Here is a 24,885-nt window from a genome sequence, read left to right as displayed (position 1 = left end):
GCTGTGTTGGTGACATTTCCTTCAAACTGCAATAACTAACCTGTCACAGCCCTACAAATGCTGACAATACAGCATCATGTGGGGTTGACTTAATAAACCTCATTTACATTCATTTTGATTCACTCGGGCGTTGAAAAACATTTTGCAGGAAAAACTAGGAACCTCTCCAAGACAACATGATGTTTGCTGATACGATATGAACAGACTTAATAGGCAGCATATATGAAAACATGCACTTCTTAGGTTATTAGCAAACTCGATACTTTATGTTTTTTAAAAGCATTTAAAAATTATTTATTTGAATGCTGGGCTTCTAAGCTGTGAAACGTGTCAACGTTTAGTCTTTCTGTTGAGAGGGAGGTAAGAACACAGTTAACTCTCTCCTGTGAGCTCTGAACTTGGACAAATACTTCACCTCTTGGTATCTCAGTTGTTTCATCTGCTTAATGGGCATCTTAATAATACCTGCTTACCTAACTATATTAATCAGTTATTGTTGCAATAAGGCTGCATAACAAACATTCCTAAAATGCAGTGGCTTATAACCTCAAGCATTTATTTCACATTTACAGGTTTCTAGGTACTTGTGGTTTTCTGGGATTAGATAGGATCAACTACATGGAGTTTTAGGCTGTAGGTTGGATTTAGGTGTGCTCTGTACATCTTCTAATTCTCATCGGATCAGCAGCTACCTGGGTCATGTTCTTCTGAAGGTAGTCAACCAAAAGCACAAGAGCCAAGCCGAATCACAGGGGCATATAGAAAGCCTTTGCTCATGACATCATTCTTTACATTACGTTGACAAAAATAAATCACATGGCCAAACCCAAAGTCAATGGGTATGAGGATGTATTCTCCCCCTTCTCAAAGTCACAAGAAAGAAGGAAAGAGTAAAGAACTGAGAATATCTATCACCTCATCTCACAGAGACTGTTTGAAAAAAGGAGATGATGTGTTTGAGAGCTCTGTAAATTGCAGAGTGTTATGCAGATGTTAAGTCTTCTGTGACAGTTCTACACAGGGATTCTTTCTCCCACTATGATTATTTTCTGGTTACCTGATGTTTGTATATGGGGCTGCCATTTTCCCAGTCACCCAAGTCTGAGACATTGCCATCTTTTTTCACTTCTTCTTTTGCCTCATCTGCCATTTTTCATCAGTATTAAGGAGTCTATCTAGAGACAATCCCTTCTCTACCTTCTCATTTTTCCATTTCTCTTCAGTCTCAGCCATTTTTCACCTCTCATCTCTTCCCTTAAATTTGGCTCCTAAGTGGCTTCTCTTAATTCATGTTCTCCCTGCTGTAACTGAGCCTAAACACCACTGCTAGACTCATTTTCCTGTCATATAGTGTTCATAATGTCACCCCTGTGTCTTAGATTGTAGTCCTCAGATGCAGAGGTAGAGACAGGGGTTCTTGTCTAACTGATGTGCTGACGAAGTGCCCTCAGGAGAACTCTCTTAAGAAATAAGGGAAGCAAGAAATCACAGGGGAAGAAGATAGGCTGAGATGTGGTTTCGGGAAAAGTCTAACCTCGTCTAATTGTGCAGGGAGCTCTGGAGCATAAATTGCACTCAAAAAGTTGTTCTCCAGAGAGAGAGAAAGACTGGGCTATTTATTCCCCTTAGAGTTCATGACTGGCCACTGACCATCCCTTTCCCAAAACACAGGAAATGCTTTGGAGTAGGGTCCTGGTGTGAGCCATTAGAGATATCTGCTCTGTGCATGTGTGAAAGGAAACTACTGGATGCAGGGGACAGAGCACCAGAATGGAGCAGACAGGACAATTCCTAGAGTCCGCACAGGGCTAGCAGTAATTTAAGTTTCCTCCAGCCATTTTCCATATCTTTTCTTTTTGCTGTTGTTCTATTATCTGGGAAATGTCCTTGAGTTTAGGGTCAACACTTCAGTTCATTTAAAAAAAATCTTCGTTATTATGTTTAAAATGTGTAAGATCCCTTTATTGTTCTCTGAGTATTCCTTTTTATATATCTTCTCTCTCTTTTTTTCTTAAGTAATCTTGCCCGAGACTTCTTTCTCTATTAACTTTCTTTTTTTTTCAGAGAACTATCTTTCGATTTGTTAATTTTCTCTATTTCATTTTTTACTCTCCTTTTGGTGGCAGTTCAATTTTATTGCCTCTCTGCTCCAAATCTCCCTTTGCCCTGCTTGTGTGATACTGGAACACTTCATTCTTGTCCGCTGATACAATGTGAAACTTTGTCAGTAGAGGGCACTGGAGGGACACTCCAGGAGGAAGGGGCTCCTCTTTCTGGTTCCAGTACATAGGTCTTCCTGCTGGCTCCTGAGTTGTGCAGGACACCCAGTGGAGCTCACCTCTATCAAGTTTTGGTGGCACTTTTTCAGGCTCTTTCCCTATGAGTTCTGTGGGTTCTCCAGCAGGCCCTTAGGTGATGAGTTCAACAGCAACCACCATGGGCAACTTCCAGAAGTCTATCATCAGCCTTCCAATGGGCAGATTTTTGCCCACAAGGGTTGGCCCACTGGTTCTCTGGGGAAGGTTTCCTGCTTGCCAGTCCTTGTCCTATGCTTGCCTTACCACCACCTCAGCCCAGTAACTGTGGACCAGCTCTGGCTCACAGCGATCCAGCAAACATCTCCATAATCTGGTGGGATGCAATCACAACTTCTTCAACAAGGCCTGAATCTTATATCTGCAATCTTTGGTGACAGTTAATTGATCACAGTGTTCCTAGGAATAAAGTAGATGGGCAGCTTACTATAAGTCTGGCCAAAAACCTGACTTTGCCAGTTTCCAGACCCAAGTCAGTGCACAGACCCACAGTCTCCTGATTTAAGGGGACATTGGATCCCTTTGAGGAAGGAGCCTGCTGCATTTCCACAAGTAGCCACTGTAAATATGTTCCAAGCATAATCCAAAACAACCTAAGGTCATTTGTTGGTGTGACTGTGCAATATCCAAACCTTTTGGAGAGTACTAGGTACTAGCTATGAATCAACACTAATTCTGGGGCATCCAGAGCATGACTTGACCCATTACAGTGGGAGTGAGAGTAATCAAGTAATAGATGGAACCTTAGCTGAAGTTTGACTCACGATGGGCCTAATTCATCCACAGACTCACCTCACAATTATTTCCCCAGATCTTTAATATATAACTATAATACAAGCACTTGGAAAGTAGAAGTATCCCCCATAGTGACCCTTGAACCCATTGGATGAGAGCCTTTATAGTTAGAGGAGCTACACAGAAACCCCTGGAACTTCTCTACACAAAGGTAATAAATCAGAAGTAATATTACATCTCTGGGGAAATTTTGGAGATTTATGCCATCATGCAAGTATTCGAAGAAAGAAGCAGGAATGGTAATACCTATCATATTCCCATTTAACTCACCTGTTTGGCTTGTGCAGACATTGGATGGATATTGGAGAATAACTGTGGACTATCATAAACTAAATCAGTGGTGATTCCAAATGCAGCTGTTGTCTCTGTTGTATCTTTACTGGAGCAAAACTGCACAATTCCTGTCATTTGGTATATAGTTACTGATGTAGCTTATGCTTTTTTCTCCATACCAATTTAAAAGGACCACCAGTAAGCAGTGCTTTTACCTGGCAGTGCCAACAGTATATCCTCACAGTGCTGCCTCGGGGCTATCTCAATTCTCCTGTTCACTGCCATAATATAGTCTGCAGAGATCTTGATTATCATGACGTTCCATAAAACATCACACTGTTCACATGGATGCTGACTGGCTAATGAGCAGGAAAGTGGCAAGCATTTTAGATGTCTTAGAGAGACGTATGCAAAGTAGAGGTGGTTTAGCAGTACTCCCAAGGGCAGCTTCTTTGCAAGTATTGTTATTATCCCATTGGCCAGTTTGCTGCCTGCAAGTCTTAGCACTTTGGCCCCCTTGTCAGGAGTTTCCTATTTATCAATCCTGGCCTGTGGTTTCATGCCTGCCAACCTTGGCCTACACATGGGGACAAACTCTGGTCCAGGAAACACAGAGAACTTACCTGGCATCGAATGGACTGTCACCAACTCTTCTCTAACAAGGTCTGAATTCTAGCCTTCAAGAGGGATCCCCTTCCATATTTTAACCTTTTAACCTACATTTATCTATCTATCTATCTATCTATCTATCTATCTATCTATCTATCTATCTATCTAATCTATCATCTATCTATCTCTTTTCCTTCCTTGGGTACTCTTTCTCAGACCCTAGGCATTCTTTAGAGTTCTCTTTTTCTCATTGCCATAGTAAATACTTCCTTGAAAATAGTTAATGATTATTTATATTAAGCATTTCTTGCTCAAATTTCTGTTTTTGTTCTTCTGACTGGATCATGAATAACATACTTATTTTTAATATTTCCTGTTTTTTGGATTTAATATGTTTCTTGTGTCTAATGTCTTATGTTGAATCTTTAGCTTATTTGTTTTTGATTATTCTTGATTTCCCACGAAGTTATTTAAACATAAATTTCCTTTTAAATACTATTGGTTTGTACCATAAATTTTGACATGCATTTTCATTATTATTTAACTCTAAATATTTCTTATTTTATTCATGATACCTATTTTTAACTCAATGATTATTTAGTAATATACTATTTAGTTTCCAAACATGGAATTAAAAAAAAGGTTGCTTTGTTATCGATATCATATTTTTTGTCGCATTATTGTCAAAGAACTTAAATGGTATTATATGATATTTTGGAATTTATTGGGTTTCCTTTATGGTCCAACATACAGTTTAGATTTATTAATGCTTTCTGTGTGCTTGAAATAACACAGATTATCTATTCATTTGAGGTGGAGTCTGTAAGTGCCGAAACTCATTTCTTTCGTTCAGCTCTCCTACGTCTCTGTTTATTCCTTTTGTCTTCTTAATCTATCTGTTTCTGGGAAGGTCCTGTTGAAAGTTTCACCTATAATTGTTGACTTACCTCTTTTTCCTCTCTAATTTAGGCCAGTTGTTGCTTTTAAGATTTTGAGACTGAATTTCTAAGTGTATTTATGTTCAAAATGCTTGTATCTTTTTGCTCTGTAGTTCTGTCACCAGCACATGATAGCTTTTTTATCCCTTATGATTTTTTAATTTAGCTTTAAATTCTATTTTTTCTAATATTAAAAGTGCTAACCCAGATTTATTTTTGTTCATGTTTTTAAGGTATTTTGTTTTTTCAATTTCTACATTTTCAACCTTACTGGTTTTTGTTGTTATAATTCTAAGTATTTTCTTATAGACATTGCATTGTTTTACCACTTTTAAAAATCTAATCTGAAAATTTTTATCTTTTGATTGGTGACTATATCAGTTTGCTAGGGCTGCCATAACAAAACACCACAGTCCGAGTGGCTTACACAATAGGAATTTATTTTTGTGCAGTTCTGGAGGCTAGAAGTCTAAGATGAAGGTGTTGGCAGGTCTGGTTTCTTCTGAGGCCTTTCTTCTTGGCTTGTAGACGGCTGCCTCACATGGCCTTTTCTTTGTGCTTGGTCAATCTCAGTGTCTCTCATATATCCGAATCTCCTCTTTTCATAAGGACACCAGTGAGATTGGATCAGGGCCCACCCTAATAGCCTCATTTCAACCTAATTACTTCTTTAAAGGCCCTATCTCCAAATACAGTCCCATTCCTTTTCACTGTTCAATATTCCATTGTGAGAATGTACCACTATTTATTCATTACACTGTCAATGAACATTTGTTTTTTTCCTCAGGTTTTTCCTATGAAGGCTAATGTTGCTGTAAACATTTTTTTTACATATCTCCTGTTATGTCTGTTTGAAAAATTTTCTAAGATATATGCTGAAAGTGGAACTGCTAAGATATAAATTATATGCATGTTTAATTAACTTCCTTTGGCATATTTAATGCCAAAGTATGTTACAAAGGGGTGGACCAGTTTGTATCTCAGATGCGAATGCTTTTTGTTCCACATCCTCAGCAATATTTGGCATTTTCAGAATTTTAAATTTGGTTCAAATATTTTTTTTTTCTGCTTGTGCTGTCCCTGCATTTCTATTTTCAATTATTGATACCTAAGACATATTCCTTGGTTTTAAAAAAAATAATGTTTCCCATCTCTCGCTCATTTCTGGAAAATGTCTTAACTTAGACCTTCCAACTTCTTAATTTATTTTTGAGAAATTATCCATCACAGAAATTATTTCATGTATTTGATGCTTTATTTCTACTATCATTTATAAATAAATAAATAAATAAATAAATAAATAAATAAATAAATAAAATATCCACTTGTTTTTGTTTCATAATGATTCTGTCTTCCCTTAAGTCCTCATATATGTCTATCATGCTGTTTGGACTTCTTGGTCTGTCTGCTCTGAGCATTTGGCCTCAGATGGTACACTTTGTGGGCTTTCTTATAAGTGATTGTACTCTTCAGGGACCTTGGCCTGAAGGCTCAAACAAGATCTTTTGGAGTAGAGCTGAACCTGCTCCAGAATGTGTCTTATTCATTGAGCTTGAGGAGAAAGTAGGGAATGAGCCCCAAAGTGAATGAACTCAAGCCTCACAGAATTATTGCTGATCATTCTCAATTGCCTCCATGTTTATCAGGTAACTTCTCTGGTCAGTACTTTGCCTTTAACTTCTTAGCATGAAGTATGCCTGGGTGTGGAAGTATGCCAGGGAAGCTGCTCAGTCAGTATGTACCTCATTACTCATTCCAACGATACTTTGGTACCATCCTGATTATTACCATCCTACAACAGACCTGCAGGGTGTGGGGACCAGCAACCTTTGTTTTCACAGACTGTCCATGTAATTTTCTCTGTTGATTTTGGGGGAGGGAGCTGACAGAGCTAAGTTTTCTGCTTTGGCAAGAACTGAAAACTTACTCAATATTCTCATTTTTGAATAGTTCCCTGTTCTTGTTTCATGAATGTAAGTTCTTCTCTTATCCTTTTGGAATGATCATTATAGTTTTTATTTTCTTTTTGAACTTTTCTCCTCTTTCCAATGCTGTTTTCATTTATGCCAAGTTTCTTATTTCTGTGTTGTTTGCTTGTTTTAGTTTTGGTCTTGTTTGGTCATGGTTAAGGATTTCCTCACACATCTGGTAGTCATTGAATGCCCATTCATTTTTAAGGGCGATAGGAAGCTTACTCTGCCTGCATGGGGCTTCTGGGCTGGTGGTGTTTCCTGTAAGCTGATTGGCCTGTGATCTGGCTATTTCATTTGGGGATTTCCCCCCATCAGTTACTCTCCCCAACTACAGATTTTTTCTCTTAAACCCATCAGTTTCCCAGGGAAGAATCCTTAAATATCCTGACTGGGATTTATCAGCCTGGCTGCCAACTTTTGGGGAGCTGAGATGTGCATCGGGGGTTCAAAGTTCTCTATATCAACTTCATCTAAGCTTTCAGTGGTTGGCTACTGTTTTTAGCTACTGCTATTGTTTTTGATGTTAAACCCTTCCTGACCCAGCCTCTATATAGTGCAGTAGTTCTCAGACTTTAGCCTGCACCAGAATCATCTAGAGAGCTTGCTGAAGCTTGGGTTGCTGAGTCCCATTCCAGAGCTTCTGATTCAGTAGGTCCAAGGTCGGGAAAGAGTGTTTGTATTTCTAACAAGTCTCAGGGGATGCTGGCGCTGTTGGCCCTGGGGTCACACTTTGAGAAACACTGTTATAAAGTAACTCTTCAGACTCCTGCTATAGCAAAGAAGGGACCACCTGGCTAGTTGAGTAAAAGTATCCTTGAGCTTAACTGCTTCTTTTAAAGACTTTTAAACAACACTTATATGTTTAGTCCTGCCCTGAACTCCTGCTTCAGAGGTATTTTGTGCATCAAATTCCTGAGCCTTTGGGGCCTAATTTGTGAAGTGGCTTGGTCCTTGAGGCCCTACTCTTGCTGCCAGTATAGATTTTAGCTTTCTCTTATCTGTGATTTCTTTTGTCATTTCCCTATTCACTTCTCTACTTCCAAATTTTGTTGACATGTCTTGTTAGCTGTGATCTCTTTTGTTTCTTTGTGGGTTTGCTAAACTTTTTTATTGTTTATTTTTTACTCTCCTCATAGTGTCATTAGTCAGAATCAAGCAAAATAAAATGTTTGTGTTCAACCAGCTCTCCTTCTGCCTTACTTTTAAACTACCATCATCTCTCATTCGGCAATAAATATATTTTGCAATGGTGAATGAGTGAACTTTGACACACAGTGAAGAATACACAGTCATAAGGGATGACATGTGATACTGCTAACCTCATTGAAATGCATCTCCATCTTGTTGTTCATGTACAATCTCTTAAAGTTTCAGATGTAGATGCTAAATTATCGCTTTAAGCAACTTTCAGGGTTTAATTAAAGTACAAGGTCTGACTGGCAGGACTTGAGATGAATTTCACTGTCTCAGAGGCAAGCTGAGACGTAGCTTTGAATTAAGGGAAGGAAACAATTCCCAAAGAAGTAGTATATAAGGTCACAAAGGAGCTTGATTCAGAACGGAGAAAATGAAAAAAAAAAAAAAAAGAAAAAAGGAAGCCAATATATGGCATTCTAGTTACCCTTATGTGTGGGTGTATTCCATTTAAGAAGTCGGAAGACTTTATCTCAGGGCTCTAACCATCGATAACTGGGCTTTAAGTTGATTTTTATCATTTTGTTGACTTGAAAGAAATGTTTCTGTGTCCAGAATTATCTGTGAAACCTAGGACTTGGTAAATGAAAGAACAGTTTAAAAAGTTTATGCTCGTGAACACTGAGCATTTCCATGCCATCAGTTATCTGTAAATTGAACAATTTAATTTGCATTAAGGTAATTCGCTGATAAAATGGACACTCCTTTTATAATGTGAAAATAAGAGTTAAAATTCTGGAGCACAGAATGGACAGAAATAACAATCAGTCTCTCTGCCACCTCTCTACGTCCCTGTATAAAATGTTACTTTAACATGTTTTATTTCCATGATGAGCTGTTGCAAGTCACATTGCTTTGAAAGGGACTTGTCTTTCCCCTCCACTCAGGGCGAAGATCAATCTGGTATAGTAAATGCCTCGGCGAAGAATTGGACCACTCCAGCTGAACGTTAATAAGTGGAGCCAGAAAACAGCTATTGAACTGATCATTGTGATTCCATCAAAATGTATTTCTGAATAATGCTTGTCATCTTAACCTTCATCCTCTGAGTGTGTACCTCTTTCAAAAACACTGCCTCTTTTGGATTTTCTCTTTGTTCTTTTGAAGCAGACAGTGGCCTGGGAGGTGCTGTGTGATTTTATTGTGGTTGTTGGGTTTTCATTCTCTGAGATATTTTCAGTCAAACGCTTGAGTTGCTCACTTGCTTTTCCCACTTCTCTCTCTTATCTCTCCCTCCTTGCTTTTCCTTCCTCAAGAAAACCAAGGGAAATTGACAAGCAGCAGGACAGGGGAAATTGAGCTATATTATTTCTCCTTTGGGAACCTCACTTTGCTGCCGTATCTGAAAGCTATCATTTTCTACATCTCTTGGCAAGAGTTTTCATTGACCAGTGACCCCTAAATGCCTATGCTGATCAATAGTCCCGGTATCTTATTGACATGTCCATTGACAGCTCTCACTGAGCACAGGAATCAGGGATGACAGCCAATTGCAATCCGTTCAGGCTGCTTGAGAGGTAGGGAAGGCCCCGCGTTGATATTGACACTGCAAATGGAGACAGTTTACTTAGCGCTCAGGGAAGGTGCATTTGTTAAGGAGACCGATGGATCTCATTACTATTTAAGGGCAGAGGCTTTTCTGGCAGCCCGCAGGCCTTGCTTATATCATGCCTTCCCACTTACGGAGCGTGGAGAAATAAACCCTGAGTGATTTTTCCCTATCTCCACCCCCCCTAAAGAGAACCATCAGTTGGAATTGAATGTAAGCAAGGGATGGGCACAGCATTTGACAATGAGAGACCTTTGGTAAGTCAGAGCCTCAGTCTCACTCACCCATGAGTGACGGTTTATCTCTGAGAGGTTTTGGGCTCCTGTGTTCTTCCTGAGCAAAGGCAAAATCAAGAATCACAGGCACTCAAGGAAGGGAGGGATTTGGAATTTTAAATTCATCTACCCCAATTTTCTATTCAATGCAGGAGTTTTTATACTGACATCTCCTGAACATGGCTACCCTGCATTTTGTTGGTCACCGTCAGTGACATGGAACTTGCTAACTGAAGAAATATCCCGTCTCTTTGTTTAGAATTGTTTGGTAGTTGCAGGAGTTGGACAGGTCTTTTTTCTCTAGGGCTGAGATCTGTCTGCCTACAGCTTCTGCTACTTGCTCCTAGATCGACTTTCTGTAGCTTGTACATATATTAGAGATACCAGCTTGGCATTTAGCATTCTTCATCCCTTATCCTGTCAATAACTCCTCGTGAAGGCATCCTCTTACCTCTACCTCCTCCCTCATTTACAGATGGGAACACCAAAGCTTAGAGAATTTGAGTGATTTGCTCAAAGACACAGATCTGGGATCTGGTGCACCAGAATTCTATGTTCTTCCTGCAGCACGGCCTTGTCTTCCTGCGCCATGCAGAGGGTCCAGCCCACTTTTCTTTGCCTTATTAGCTTCCTGAACAATTAATTCATTTCCAAAGCGTCCCCTACCACTTTTGTATTGTGACTACTCTGGTTCTCAAAAACTACTTATTTTATTTTTTCCCCCTTGAATTGCCCCTGGATTACTTTTTTTTTTTTTTAAAACTCTCTCAACAAAAACCATCAGCAATTCCACCTCTCTCTGTCGCACCTCCCTCCAGCACAAGGCTCATTCAAATTGTGACCAAGCTCGATAAATCCTTTCCCCCTTCTACCTCCTTGGCTGTAGAAGAAGATTGGTACAGCATTCTCACCCATCCTATTTTAGGGTCAATAGTCTAAAACAAAAGCAGAGCAGGGCTATAGCTGGGTCAGTTAAGGTCTCTGCCAAACCCTGGAGACAGAAGGCAGATTCTTTCTTAAGTAAGGGATAGAATGGGAATGCAGTTTTTGATGTTCTCAGGGAGTCTAAGTGAGTGCTCTGTTTTAGGCCGTACCATGTACATGCTCCACTGCTAAGGAAGGGGGGCTGGCAAGAACAGAGTGTGCAGTGGGGTCCAGCTGCTTGATTGGAAATTTAATGTGACCTTTTTTTCTGAGCACCTGTGCCTTTGAGGTCTGGGGAGAGTAGAGAAGCCCCAGATATTTTTAATCTCTAGATAGAAGATTTTGGAGAATCCTATCTACCAAAGGGATTTTGAAAGGAGTTGCCAACACTTCTGTCCTTGAACACAGTGCAGAAATAGCCTTTATGAACCCCACAGGGACAATTGAGAAGCAAAGAGTGGGGCCAGAAATAATGAGTAGAAGTAGCAGAGAAGCAGATTTTGAGTGGAAATTATTCCCAGGTGAGGGGCTAATAGAAGCAGACTACGAATGGGCTATGGTGGCACTGTTTTCAAAATTAGAAAACCATGGTTACCATGCTGGTTCTGAGTATGCGGGCATATGGACACATTGTTTTCTAGACTGACTGTAAGCGAAGGGTGCCACTGACTGATTTTGATTATATGTTGGAAAGTTGTAGAGGGGCTGATGTTCACTGCCTCAGGCTAGACCATCACCACCGTCCATCAGAACTATTCCAACACCTAACTTGTCTTCCCGACTTTCATCCTTTCAACTTGCCATCTGACCATGCCACACCTGCAGAGCTGGGTTATGGCACCCTCCTCCATTCTCCACTGCATTTAGAATAAAGTCGAAGTTCTTCATCATGGCATTTGTGGTCTGTTATAACTTTCTTTTTTTAAAAATTTTTTTTCAAATATAGTTGACATACAGTATTATATTAGTTTCAGGTGTACAACATACTAATTCAACATTTATATATCTTACAAGTGATCACCTCAATAAGTCCAGTACTCATCTGATACCACACATAGTTATTATAATATTATTGACTATATTCCCTGTGCTATATTTACATCTCTGTGACTATTTTGGTCTGACCCAACTTTATGTCCCACCACATGACTCAGACACCCTGTGGTTCAGTCACATTAAACCGGTTGCTTGGCTCTCCCATGCTTTTTGTGTTTCTTCCTGCTTTTTTACTCCTTGACAAGCCCTTTTCCTTGCTTTTTTGACTGTTAAATTCCTATTCATTAGCCAAGACTCTGCCCTGAAACCTTTTCTGATTCCTCTCCTCAGAATGAACTCTGTCTTTTCTGCTCCTAATCCATGTATATACCTCCTAAGACATCTAATTCACCCTGCTGAATATTGTGGCTAATTGTTTTTGTGTGTCTTTACTAGATCACTGAAGGGGAAGGCTGTAACTCATTGGGCCTTTTCTCTCTGGGTTCTAACAGAGTGCCTTGCACATAGTAGGAATTCATTATTAGGAACTGGCTGGCAGGTATTGGTGCTGATTGATGGCCCAATGGTTGTGGCCAATCAATATCCTTGAACTCTGATAGTAGGAGAGAAGGTTAGCACTCAGCACATCCATACCTTCCTCTTTTACCAGAATACGCAGCATCTCTAGTGGTTAGGAACAGGCCAACAGGATGTGAGCAGAAGTGACAGGTGTAACTTCCAGGCCTGCTTCTAACAACCTTCTCCAATAAGCCTCTCTATTTTTTTCTTTATGGAATGCAGAAAACTTCAAGGACCCAGAAATGCTGCTTTGGAATAGAAAAGTAAAGCTATGATATGAAAGGCACCTGGACCTCCAAAGGGTTGTGTATTATAGGGCCTCCAGCACTACCACATGGTGATTCTGACATGTGAGAGAAATACATTCTTATGGTGTAAAGTCCAGAGAATTTGATGTGGTTTAGAAAACAGCTAGACTGCCCTGATATGCTGACCGATCACATTGGTAAAGCTGTGTGGGTGGGTGCGAGTGGCTGGAAGGCAGAGGCAGATGTGGAGCTGGCTTAGTGCTTTTTCATTCACCTGAAGGATGACCCAGTCCTCTTCTAAGTTAAATGCTTCATCTCTTTCAACATTGGGGTTTTTTTTTTTTTTTTTTTTTTGGATATAAAAGTTTTTAACTTTTTCTTGCCATGTCAGTAACTCATCTCTGGAGGCACTTTGGTTTTCCAAGGACCACCTAAGTGCAACCTCAGAGGAGGGGGTGGTGTCGCACCCCGGCGGCTGAGAGTCTGGGCTCTGGAACTACATTGCCTGGGTTTGAGTCTTGGCCTCCTGACATGCCAGCTACGGGACCTCACTTCTCTAAATTTCCTTCACTGAGAAATGGGAGCAACAATAGTCCCCACTTCATAGTATAAAGTGAAAACATTCAAAATTAAAAATAAAAAGTTAAACAGTCCACTGTACTTGAGGTAAGTACTCAGCAATTTTTAACAATTTTATCATCATCATTGTTGATAAAATAGACATTATTTTTTAAAAAGGCACTTTTGGCATAGCCTGAGTACAGAGTAGGAAAGAAAATTTCTCTTCTTTATTCCGTGTAACAAACATCTTAGCTTGGAACACACTGTATTTGGTGGGGCAGCTGTGGTTACCGTTGAGGGGATATGTCTGCCAAAGCCCCCAAATCATTTTCATACATGCTTCTATTGAGGCACATTTTTTCTACCTTTTACCTTTACCCGATTTTACATTTGAGAAGTTGGTATTTTGGACCCAATCACAAGACATTGCTTTTGTCTCTTTATGTTTCATTTGATTAGACATGGCTCTTTGTTCCAGCCTGTCAAGATCATTTGAATATTGGATCTGTCATCTGATATACTTGTTATCCACATTGTCTTCCCATCATTTGAAGATCTTGTAAACTTCACATCTCTGTCTTGGTCTAAGTGATTGATGAAGTACTAAGAAGGACAGAACTGAGGACAGAGCCCCACAACATACCTCTAGAAACTTTCAGATGCTGCCTAGCATTATTTAGTAAAATAATTCTCACAGTTATGAATCCATCGAAATCTAAGATTTCTTAATTCATTCATTTATTCATTCATTCACTTACTCATTCACCCATCTATCAGCAAACTTTTTCATGAAGGGCAAGATAGAGAATATCTTAGGCTTTGCAGGCCATGTGGTCTCTATTGCAACTACCAAACTCGTGACTATAGTATGAAATAGCCATAGACAATATGTAAACTGATGGGTATGGCTGTGTCCCAGTAAAACTGTGGGCCACAGTTTGATGATCCTTGATCTAATGTATTCTTCTTCACACTTAGCAGTGGTTAAGTGTTCAATAACCACCATCCCTAGGTGAGAGAGCACTGAAGAAGAGGCATGTTCAGGAGCTGAGATGATTCGTGACAGTTAAAATGGGAACCTCTTCTTCTATCTATCCTATCAGTTCCCCTCATCTGTAAAGACTTTAATGCTGATGTTCGTCCAAGAAGGAAGAAAGACCCCAGACCATCCTGAGTCATGATTCTCTTTTTATAGCAGCCAGACTCCTGGCACTGGAGGCAAGAACTCCGACTGGCCCTGATGGACACAGATGCTCACTGGAGGTCTCCTAGACCATGCCAGGAACAAGGCTGCTTCTTGAAAGGGCTGTGTGAATGGAGACCTATCTCTCAAGGGTGAAAAATTACTTTGATTCCAACTTCTAAAACTTCTAACTCTAGAACAGCCTTTTTCATCTTTCTGTGATGGAAGACCCCAATCATTTCATTCTTTGGTTCTCAGACTTCATTTCTCACCTAATAACGTTGTTAATCAGTCCATTCTCCTCCCATAAACATTTATATCCATGACTCAATTTCTGGCCATTCTGACTTTTTTAGTCATTTTTTTGTAAGCTCATTTCTACTCTTCATCAATACCTATTTTATCCATCTTATGTCTGGCCTAGAGAGCTCCCGGATACTGTGCCCTCCATGTCACCATGTCATTCTCCTCTGCTTTTCCAGGTTAGTTCAGAGAGGGGTCCATGTGTGAATATTGGGGTAGGAGTGAGGAAATAAAATAAATTTATGAAAGGGAATATTGCACTTCTAATGCATTGTAATTACCAAATGATCCTATCTGGCCTGTGTTGGGTCCCAGTGGGATTTATTGCCATATTAGCAGTGGTTTCCCCATTGCATTACTTAATGAATAATGTCTGAGCTAATAACCCACCAAAAAACCCAGCAACAACAACATAACTCCCTTCACTGTAATTATTATTTTTTCCTAATGTGGTGGTTTTTATATAAATGCTGATGTCGCCTTACTAGGTTCTCGTATAACTACTTGCTTAAATAATGGGCCCCATTAAATTGCCATCAATAGTAGCATGCCATATGTTAGTGTTTTACTGATATCTTCCATGGTATGGGCTTGGGTTTTTAGGCTGTTATAGGGCCTTGCAGGTGGTTCTACTTCCCTTTCCCCCCAGTGCCCACTCTGCCTTGCCCACCCTTCCCCTCGCTGTCCCCCCATCCCACCCATCTACGTGGAATCGATGGTATTCAGAGGAGCAGGAAGAGGGCCTCAGCTGTGCAAACACAGTGCTTCTGTTTATTTTGGTAGCCTCCGAAATATTTGTTGAGAGTTATTCGAGCAGAAAGGCTGAATGGAGATCATTGCAATGTGTCAAATTAAGGAGTGCTTAATGCCTGCCTAATCTCTTGGTAATTACTGTTGTGGCAGCGGAAGGCTTCTGAGCCTGGTAAGAAAGCTAATGATAGTGAGAGACACGCGGCTGCCCGGGCATCCGTGGCATCGCTGCTCAGCACAATTAGAGGCCCCACTTCGATTTGAGGGATGAAACCTTTGTCACTTAGAGAGAGGATAGGCCTTTGGAGGGGAGGGGTCAGACAGGAGTGTCAGCCTGGGTCACTGGACAGAGGACTCTTTCAACTGGGTGTCACTTTTTTAATGGTGTTCTAAAATGTGACAGCCTCGCGCGCGCGCGCGTGTGTGTGTGTGTGTGTACACAGGGATGTTGCGCAAGGAAGGAGTCTGACCTCAGGGTGTTTGAGAAGAGACAGAAGAACACAGAGCTTTCTTCCTAGTTTTCCCGTCTTTGTCTATCTTTGTGTCATCCAGGCTCTCCTGTTTCCATGATTCTCTCTTTGGAATAATTTTCTTTCTGAATATTTGCTCTCTTTTCACTCTCATGTTCTTTGCCTACCTTTTCCATCTCCCCTTCTTTCTTTTTCTCTCTGTCTCGTCTCTGGCTGATCTATTTAATCAGCATCGACCTCAATCAACCACAAATTTTTATAGAAGCAGAAAATAGGAATGAAGCAGGTACAGAAGAATAAAAGAAAACCCTTAATCCTCCCAAACTCTTCCTAAAGAGAATGGAGAAAAATGGGCATTTAAAAGAGCCAGCAATCAAATTCACATAGAAACGAGTTAGAAAAAAAGAAGTCTTTGACATACAGATCTGTGGTGGAAAACTTACATTTTAGAGATCAGTGGCTGTTCATGGAAATATTCTAATAATATAAATTCCTAATAAAGAACTTGGAACCCAGCTCAGATTCATTTGGTGCTTCAGTGATCTGAGAGTGGCCCTTGGTTGGGGGTTAACCAATGTGGATTCTAGTCCTAGCTCTATGATCCACTAGTCATGTGACTTTGAAGAAGCCAGTTTACTCAGTGGTAAAATGGGGATGTACTTAGCTGACAGAGGTGGTGTAAGAATCAAAGGAAACATGTGAAAATGTTCTGAAAAGAATAAAACACCATAAAACAATCAAACAATTAAGCAAGCCATCAAGAGATTTATATTGAAATGCACAGATAACTGGGGGACTCACAACTTGGAGTAATTAGATCATTTGTGCTGCTGACTTAGTCAAAAGTTGTTGCTTGATAGGGTTGCTACCTTTTGCAACAGAGAGGCCTAGAGGGGGTGGAACTTTCTGCCTTCCTTGGTATTTCTCCTGCCACTCTTTGGTCTCAGTGGAACAGAGATGTAGCAAACACTTAATTTGAGAGATGTTTGAGGATAAAGGTAATTTTAGTAGGGGGGAGGGGTGGAAGAGCCAAGGACAGGGCAGAGAGCCCAAGCCTTTTCTGAAGGGATCTGGAATGTCACACCAGGAAGGCAGAGAGATAGTGCCTTGTCATTTCACACATTGTAGCTTTTTGATTTCTATTTGGTCAGTAAGGTCTAGCAATCCTGACCTTAAGGGAGAAAGTCCTGAGGTCCACCAGTGGTTTTTGAGACTCTATTCAGTGCTGAGAAGAGAAAGGTTATAAACCGAGAGACTTCTGGGGATGATAAATAATCTAACATACAAAGGATATCTAATCAAGAATCAAGGATGGCCTCATTTAGGGACAAAATTCTGGATTATGGGGCCCAGAAGGGCCCTTGGAGATAATTTCGTAACCCCTCATTGTTGGGAGGTTGAAGCCCAGAGAGTCGAAGGGCTTTGACCAACAGTCACCTGACTTCTCCCTCTCAGGCATCTGGTGCCAAAGGCTTCTCACTGACGAGAGCACCTGTGTCTGCACAGTGAGCATCTTTAGATTTTTTTTCATAATCAGTTGAGGGTACGTTGCTTTCCCAAATGACAGTTCTTTTTGTACACCCATCTGTCTGAACATTGGGCCTAGCACCTGACTGGTGTGAACATCAAATTGGCAGGCTGGTAACTTCTTGAACTCACAGCAGAGGAGAGTTTAACCTCTCCCACAGATGTGGTGGAAAATTTAGTCTTCTAGAGAAGATACAGAAAGTCTGGCCAGGGCTTCTAGTTCCTGCTATTGCCACAGACAATTTGTCAGGCCAGTGATGCTCCCTGGTGACCAAATGGTGACTTGGTGTTGACTTGAGAGGTGATCCTTCTCTGCCCCAAATGCCTGTTCTCTCATTAACAGTGAGGGCTTTGTGAGGCGAGGGTGCAGAGGGAACTAAGGTTCTGAGAGAGAGAAGGTGAGAAGGGGCCTGTGGATTGTGCTGGTGTTAGGCGGGGGAAGAGGGAAGGGCTGGTCGGTGAGGGAGGAAGGAGGAGAAGACAGCCTACGCAGGCCGGCTCCAGTCGCGGAACTCAGTAAGCAAGAAGTTCATCATTACCTGTCAACCAGCGGTTTTAATCAGCTCTGCTCCTCAGTGGAAGATAGATTTAATATCAAGGCACATTTTCAGAGCCGTTAGTTTAATTATGACAGGTGTCTGCAAACTGGACAACTCTGCTTTCAGACCTGAGTGACAGCGTTTAACTCTCCAGGCCCATGGGATGCCGGGGTGCTCTACCAAAACAAGCCTCGGTTAAAAATAAGTGTTTTCTTTTTTCTCCTTTTCCCTCCTCTTTTTATTGCCCTCTTTTATTCTACCGTACATGTCAAAAAGAACGACATAGGTAGAAAATTGTGCTTCGGTGGAAGAAAAATAATTTACCTTGCCCATTAGAGCTCATCTCTCTGGGGCTTCTAGCAGCTGAGCTGCTGGTCAGGTGAAGGCCACTGTTTCTCTTACAACCTTTCCATGAACATTTAGCACCATGTCTATGGTATTTGCCTGCTGGCGTTGTATTTTGCTTTTTGGCAGAGCCTGCTCAGCTCCTCCCAGACTTAAGAGATGGCAACTATGACTGCTGTCGTTTGTGGGCAGAGAATGTTGGGGAGGTGCTGAGAGAGTTCAGGGCAGGAGAGGACAAGCGCAGAGGGGTGCAGAAGCCTCCAGCCCGGCTCTCTGCTGCTCTGTGCATTTCCTGAGCTACCATCCCTTATGACTTTTCTCCTTTGTGCCACCCACCCCAGCTCTGATTGACTAGCCGGCCCACACAGGCTGAGTGACCATGACGGGCAGAGCATGTGGGCTCTCTGAAACTTCTAACCACATGTGCAAATGGCTGGACACAAGTAGTTGTGCTTTTCAAACTTTTTCTGTTTTGTTTAACAAAAGAAGCTTAACAAATAAAATCTGAGGGGTCCCTAAATTAAAATGAATAAGTGTAGAGCTCTCTGGTGGATACATGGCCCACTCAGTGGGCTGCCCTCTCTTGCCTCACAAGCTCCTGAGAGGCTCACAAACCCAGGGCCCAGACCACCTGCAGGTGATGGTCTCTGAGCACATGCCAGCTTTGTCCCGCGTGTGACTCTGGAAGCTGGGGCCCTCATCCAAGAGGTTATCCCCTCAGAGGCAGCTGATTGGGTAGAGATGAAACAGTGCAGGGGAGAGTGGTCAGGAGAGGTAGTTAGAGTGCCCTGCAGGCAGGCAGGGATACTGGGTCAGGGTCTGAGGATACAGTTTTATTTCTCTCTGGTTAGTTTATATCTAAGGTCAGGACACTTCCTTAAGCTGGGGAACACTCTCCCTTCTTACCTTGCCCCTCCTCTCATGATCATTGTCAAATTACTTTGGCTTCCCCTTTTCTTTTAAGGATGGGGAGGCAAGACATCCCCTGTCACTGAAGAGCCAGGGACAGGGAACCCCAGATCAGTGACTGTCCTGTCCTGAGGGGCCGCTGCATTGAGTTTCTCCTCTGGTACAGTGACCCTGCTGGATGGCCAAGCTGTCTGGGTGGGAAGAGAGGGAGACAAAGGGGGAGGGAGGTTAGCAGGGGCGGGGGGGAAGAGAGAGAGAGAAAGAGAGAGAGAGAGAGAGAGAGAGAGAGAGAGAGAGAGAGAGAGAGAGCGCATGCAATCTTGTGGGCCTCCCCGAATTTCTACACCCACCCTTTTCCTTGGCCACCTCAACTGGGTGGCTCTCACCAGAAAGCTGCCCAGCTGCTTTTCCCCCACTAGGTGAAGATCAGAACCCTGCCTCACCATCCTGAGGGGTTTTTGTTTTTTTTGTTTTTGTTTTTTCCTAACACTCCTTTCAAAGTGGAAGTCAACCATTAATCTCTGGAGACCAAAGGAAGCAAATCTGCCTCAAGAAGAACCTGGCCTGAGTTTTTCAGGGTCAGCCTTTCCAGAGAATAGCTGCAGAAACCACATTTGGGGATTTAAGAATATGTGGGGTTCTTTGGTTTTGCTCCCTTAAAAAAGAGATATTTTGTGTGAGGGAAGGATGAGAGGAAGCATCTTTAGGACAGGATTTGGTAAAATCACGTGTGATGAAACCTAACCTCTCTGATGTCCAGCTGCTGTGGTGAGGCAGCATTCTGCAAAGTCCTTCACTCTCAGGAGAGGATGCAGCTACTTTGCATTCATTTGTTTGTTCATGGGTCATTCACTCATTCTCAAGCTCAACCCTCAAACGTGGTAAGCAGATGCTGACTGGCCCATCATGGGGGGTTTGGTTCCTCTATCTTTGGTATATTATCAGAAGGAAGGTTCCCAGGATTGTCCTTGCCTATTAATCCAGGAAGTCTTGCTTTTCAGTTTGAGAAGGCGGTTCTACCTGTTCTGTAGGAATCTCTTCCCTGTAGGATTGTGATATGGATAAAATGGGGATATAAAAATCAGGAAAAGCAGAGACTACTGGATTGACATCCTCTTCCATCCATATATATGCAAGGAACATGGAAGTTTTTCTTAGGTATCTGAATAATACAATCCTTCATGTCAGCCTTTGCAAATACAGCCCACACATAGGTTGTCACAGTATTTGGTGGTATTTGTGCTTATACAGTGGGCATTTCCAATATTGTTCCAGAAACAGTCAATGGTAGAGTAGAATTACCTCATGCTCTTCCTTGCCTGTTAGTTAGCTCTCACTGGGAAATGCCCTCACTCCTCATTTCTGCCAAGCTCTGCTCTCCAGAAACCCCCTCATACCTTGTGCATGTGGATTTCTCCTCCTCCACCACTTAGCGCTGGTCTGTTCCATACTCTTGAGCATTTGCTTTTATGTAGTCTGTGTCAAGCTCCCATGATTCCTTATGTTAAGTCTTGTTCTTCAATTAGATTGGAAGTGCTACAAGACCAGGTCGATGTCCCACTCTCTCTTCCCCTCTCCCCGACTCTGCGGCCACCCCTACAGTGCCTGGGAGAGACTTGAGCCCATAGATACACCCGATAGCTTTAATTCACTCTCTTTAGAAATCTTCTTTTAAAGGAATGTTGTTTACTAATCATTTTCCTGGAAGTTCAGTTTACAGTTTTCTAGCTTTAATCGTTCTTAAAATGGGTGAGTGCTAGCAGAACGCAATTCACCAGACAGCACCCACATAAATCAAATAATCCAAGGGGTCTAGCTATTTGGAATATGCAGAATTTATATTTTCTTCTCTCCTGATTTCCCAGAACAGGGGCTTCCAGAAAACTTGAGCAGAGAACTTCCAGTTCTATAAATCTTCTAGACATTGTGGAATAGGGCTAATGGTTCCCAGGTATTCAATGAATATTAAAAAACCATTTCTGCATACCCCTCATGTCCTGTGTGAGAAAAACCCAGAAAGCAATTTTATTTCTCCATTTCGTTGTGGGCCCCCCTTCTCAGGAGGAAGTAGTTGGATCTGTTTGTTTTTATCTATAGACCCTATTGAGAGGATGTGGTAGTGAATTTTTCACATTAGACAACCAGACAAAACAGAGTCCACATAACAAATTATACATATAAGATGCAAACCAAGGTTATGAAAATCTGGTATTTGTAGATGGCACAAATTGCCACATGATAGGAGCTGTAACTCAAGATCTGACAAACTGTGGGTTCGAAATGACTATTTTTTTATTTGATAGTAAAAATTCATAGCTTAGAAATTGCAACCTCATGTCATAATACTTCCAACTCACTTTACCTTCTAATTATAACAGCTGCAGCAATGCTCTACAACTAAGCTTTATTTTTTTCTCTTTCTCCTATAAAGGAGAGAAAAATAAGCAAAGTTTTTAACGTGCACAAAGTAATTAGTTTAGTGGCTAATTGGCTGAAATTATTGTGACTAGTTTACCTTACTAAAGTAGCAGCGAGTTACTCAAAAGAAATGCAGGGTATGGACTGCTCAAAGCATTTCATGTTCTGAATTTTCATGAAACTAATCAGTGTGAGGATCATATGATGTTATGAGTCATTGGAAAATGGTTAAGTGTATATCTAGGTTTCCCTGGCTTGTATTTTCCTGTATTTTCCAGGGGTTAAATCTGAGGTCTTTATCACTTCTAGATTGCTGGTGCAACCAGGACGGAGTCTCTGGGTTTTTCTCAATCATCTGCAGTAGCTGTTAGCACAGTGTTTCTTGGGCAGCATGGGCACCTGTGTGGTTTATTATCACCAAGAGATAATCCGAGATGAAAAGGTCTCCATGACAAATAATTTTGGAAAAAACCATGCCATTAACCTCTTGAATATTACTGGTATATACAACTTACTAAAGATCTACAGTATTGGAAATCTGTTTTATTTTTTTTAGTTTAGTGTTTCTCAATCCTAATTGACCAAAGAGACTTTTTTTAAATAAAAAAACATAATAATGCTATCAGAAACATAGTTAATTAACATCTTGAGAACCTTACAGTTTTGTGGCTTATGTATTTGGATATATATTTGATATTTTTAGCCCTCTACAAAAGTACAACAGTTGGCTCTTCTTCTAATTTGTTATACCTGCCTCTTTCACTCTTGAACTCTTAGAAGTTTGTTCTTCGAATCGCTAGCAACACAAAACTCTCCTTTTCTTCCACCCCGTGGCTGTACTGATTGTTCCAGTAGATGTTTTATAGTATCTTGGGCCTAAGAGTTAGGGATTAGGCTTGAGGACTGGACTCCAAACTTTGTAGAACTTTCTTCCTATGATCTAATTATTATATAAAAATATAGTGACTATTGAAAGACTAATGGGGCCCATTCATCAATAACCTGAGATTTAAAGAAAATTTTGCTTTTAATAAATGGGAATAATGGACAGTAGACTGCCCTAGGTTTGGAACTGACCTTATTCACAGCTGCATCTGGAGGCCTGGTGGCCTCTTGTGCTGAACTCACCACACAATCCAAATTCTCAGTGTCTGACTCTAAAATCACATCACATTCTCTTGCTTTATCTCTCTTTTCTTGTCATATGAGAGTGCACTTACTTTGGCAGAGTCTAAGGCTTATCTGGAACCCTAAATGTAAAGAAGTTTGGGAAATACACACACACACACACACATATATATGTATATATATATGTGTGTGTGTGTGTGTGTGTGTGTGTGTGTGTGTGTGTGTATTCCCCCCACCCCACCCCCCACCCTAGGTTTTCAGCCTTGGAAATTTGAGGAGGACCGAGGAAAGAGGTTGGAATGAGAACTGAGCTAGACAATCCATAGCATATGCAAATCTCCCTAAACCTTATTGGAGTTCTGTTGGTGCTTTCATGTCATCTTGTTCCTCCCTTCCCCAAATCCATGGTCCCCTGTTTTTGGACTCAGGAAGGCTCTAATCCTAGGTCTTGTCCTCCTCAATTCTTTCTACTTCTTTTAGAACTTGTATTTATTTGTCTATGCAGGAATGTTGCTCTGACATTATTTCTTCTATTTTCTTTACCCTATGCCTTACAATAAATCTTTATGTTTTTTATAAGAAAAACTATGATCAAGATCAAGCATAGTTTAAAAGAAAATTATTCTATCACTCAACAAAGCAAGGATTTCAAGAAGAAAAATCTCACTGTGGGCTTAAAAACCATACAACTATTTTGAAACCAAAGCTGGTCCATGGTAACTGGAGCAGCGAATGCCTTTTGGTGGGTAGAGAGGTATGGCAGCGCCCAGCCAGAATGGCACTCATATTCTTCTTCCTGTGTTCACAGGAAGATGGCGGTTCCCAGCATTCCCTCAGGGCAGGGAGGGTTTGTGTGACTGGGTTCTGACCAGCAGAATGTGCATGAAAATGTACAGCCCTTCCCTCAGGCCAGAGGGTAAAGCGATGCTGTCCCTCCTCCTTTATTTCCTAAGTTGTTGATTTACTGAATGCAGAGGTCCCAGTGGAGGACTTTGGGGAGGTCTTACGAAATGACAGAATCACAAAATAGAAAGCAATGGATCCCTAGATGGCCACAAGGAAAACTTTCCACCAAACTCTTGTAACGTGAAGAGAAAATAAATTTAAATATTTGTGAAGCCACTGAGATTTTTGAGTTGCTACAATAGCAGCAATCGTAATTACTGAATATACAAGTATAATACAACACGGTCTGTCTGCATGACAGTTGTGAACTTCTAACAGTGCCTAGCAAAAAGCAGCCACTCAATAAACAACAGTTCTTCTACACGAGACTTCAATCTATGACAAAAATTGAGGAACAAAAGGGGGATGTGTTCTAGGCACCGAATCCAACACATTCATTTGAATTAAGGAGATCAGATAGAATCAAGAAGACAAAATGAACGCCTATATGAGCCTCTCTCTTAGTACCCGCAGTCCTATTAGGTGGGCACTGTTTTTAACTCATATGACTTATGGGGAGACTGAGATTTAGAGAATTCAGCCAATTGTCCAAGGTTATACAGCCAGCAGTGATAAAACTGAGATTCATATCTGAGTTTTTTGTTCCAAACTCTGAGTGTCGAGTCACCATGCTTTGTGTCACCAAGGATTCCAGGCTGGTTTGGCTTCCCACAGTACTTTAACTTCTGGAGGCCAGATATGTATCCTTTCTCCCAGGGTTTCCCAAGTGACTGGGATAGTGCTTAGTAGAGGTGTCAAAATGTGTTGACTATCTTGGATCTGAACCCAAGAAAACCTAAATAAACATGTCTTTTCCTACAAATAGGCAAATCACAAAAAGATAAACAAACAGATAAGGCACATATTAGGCTGTCTCAGAAAGAACAGGTAGCCAGCCGTTCCTGACCCTGGATGTAAGTACACTGCCACTCTTAAGTGACCAATGTGGGATGGTGCCTCAGAGCCCTGATAGTTGAACATTGCGAAGGGCCCTCCTGGAGGCCCAGCGCCTGCGAAAGCCATGGGCCTGTATTTCACATTTCTGGTTCTAGATTTTCTTATTAAAGCCAAGTTTCCATAGTCATGTTTTTTTGGTTTTTTGGTTTTTTTTTTGTTTTGTTTTTTGGTATTAAAAAACAATTTTGATTTTTGGTTTTGCA

The sequence above is a fragment of the Rousettus aegyptiacus genome, unplaced genomic scaffold, assembly GCF_014176215.1.
Source record: "Rousettus aegyptiacus isolate mRouAeg1 unplaced genomic scaffold, mRouAeg1.p scaffold_m13_p_11, whole genome shotgun sequence".
NCBI classification, from domain to species: domain Eukaryota; kingdom Metazoa; phylum Chordata; class Mammalia; order Chiroptera; family Pteropodidae; genus Rousettus; species Rousettus aegyptiacus.
This window is presented reverse-complemented; position numbering follows the sequence as displayed.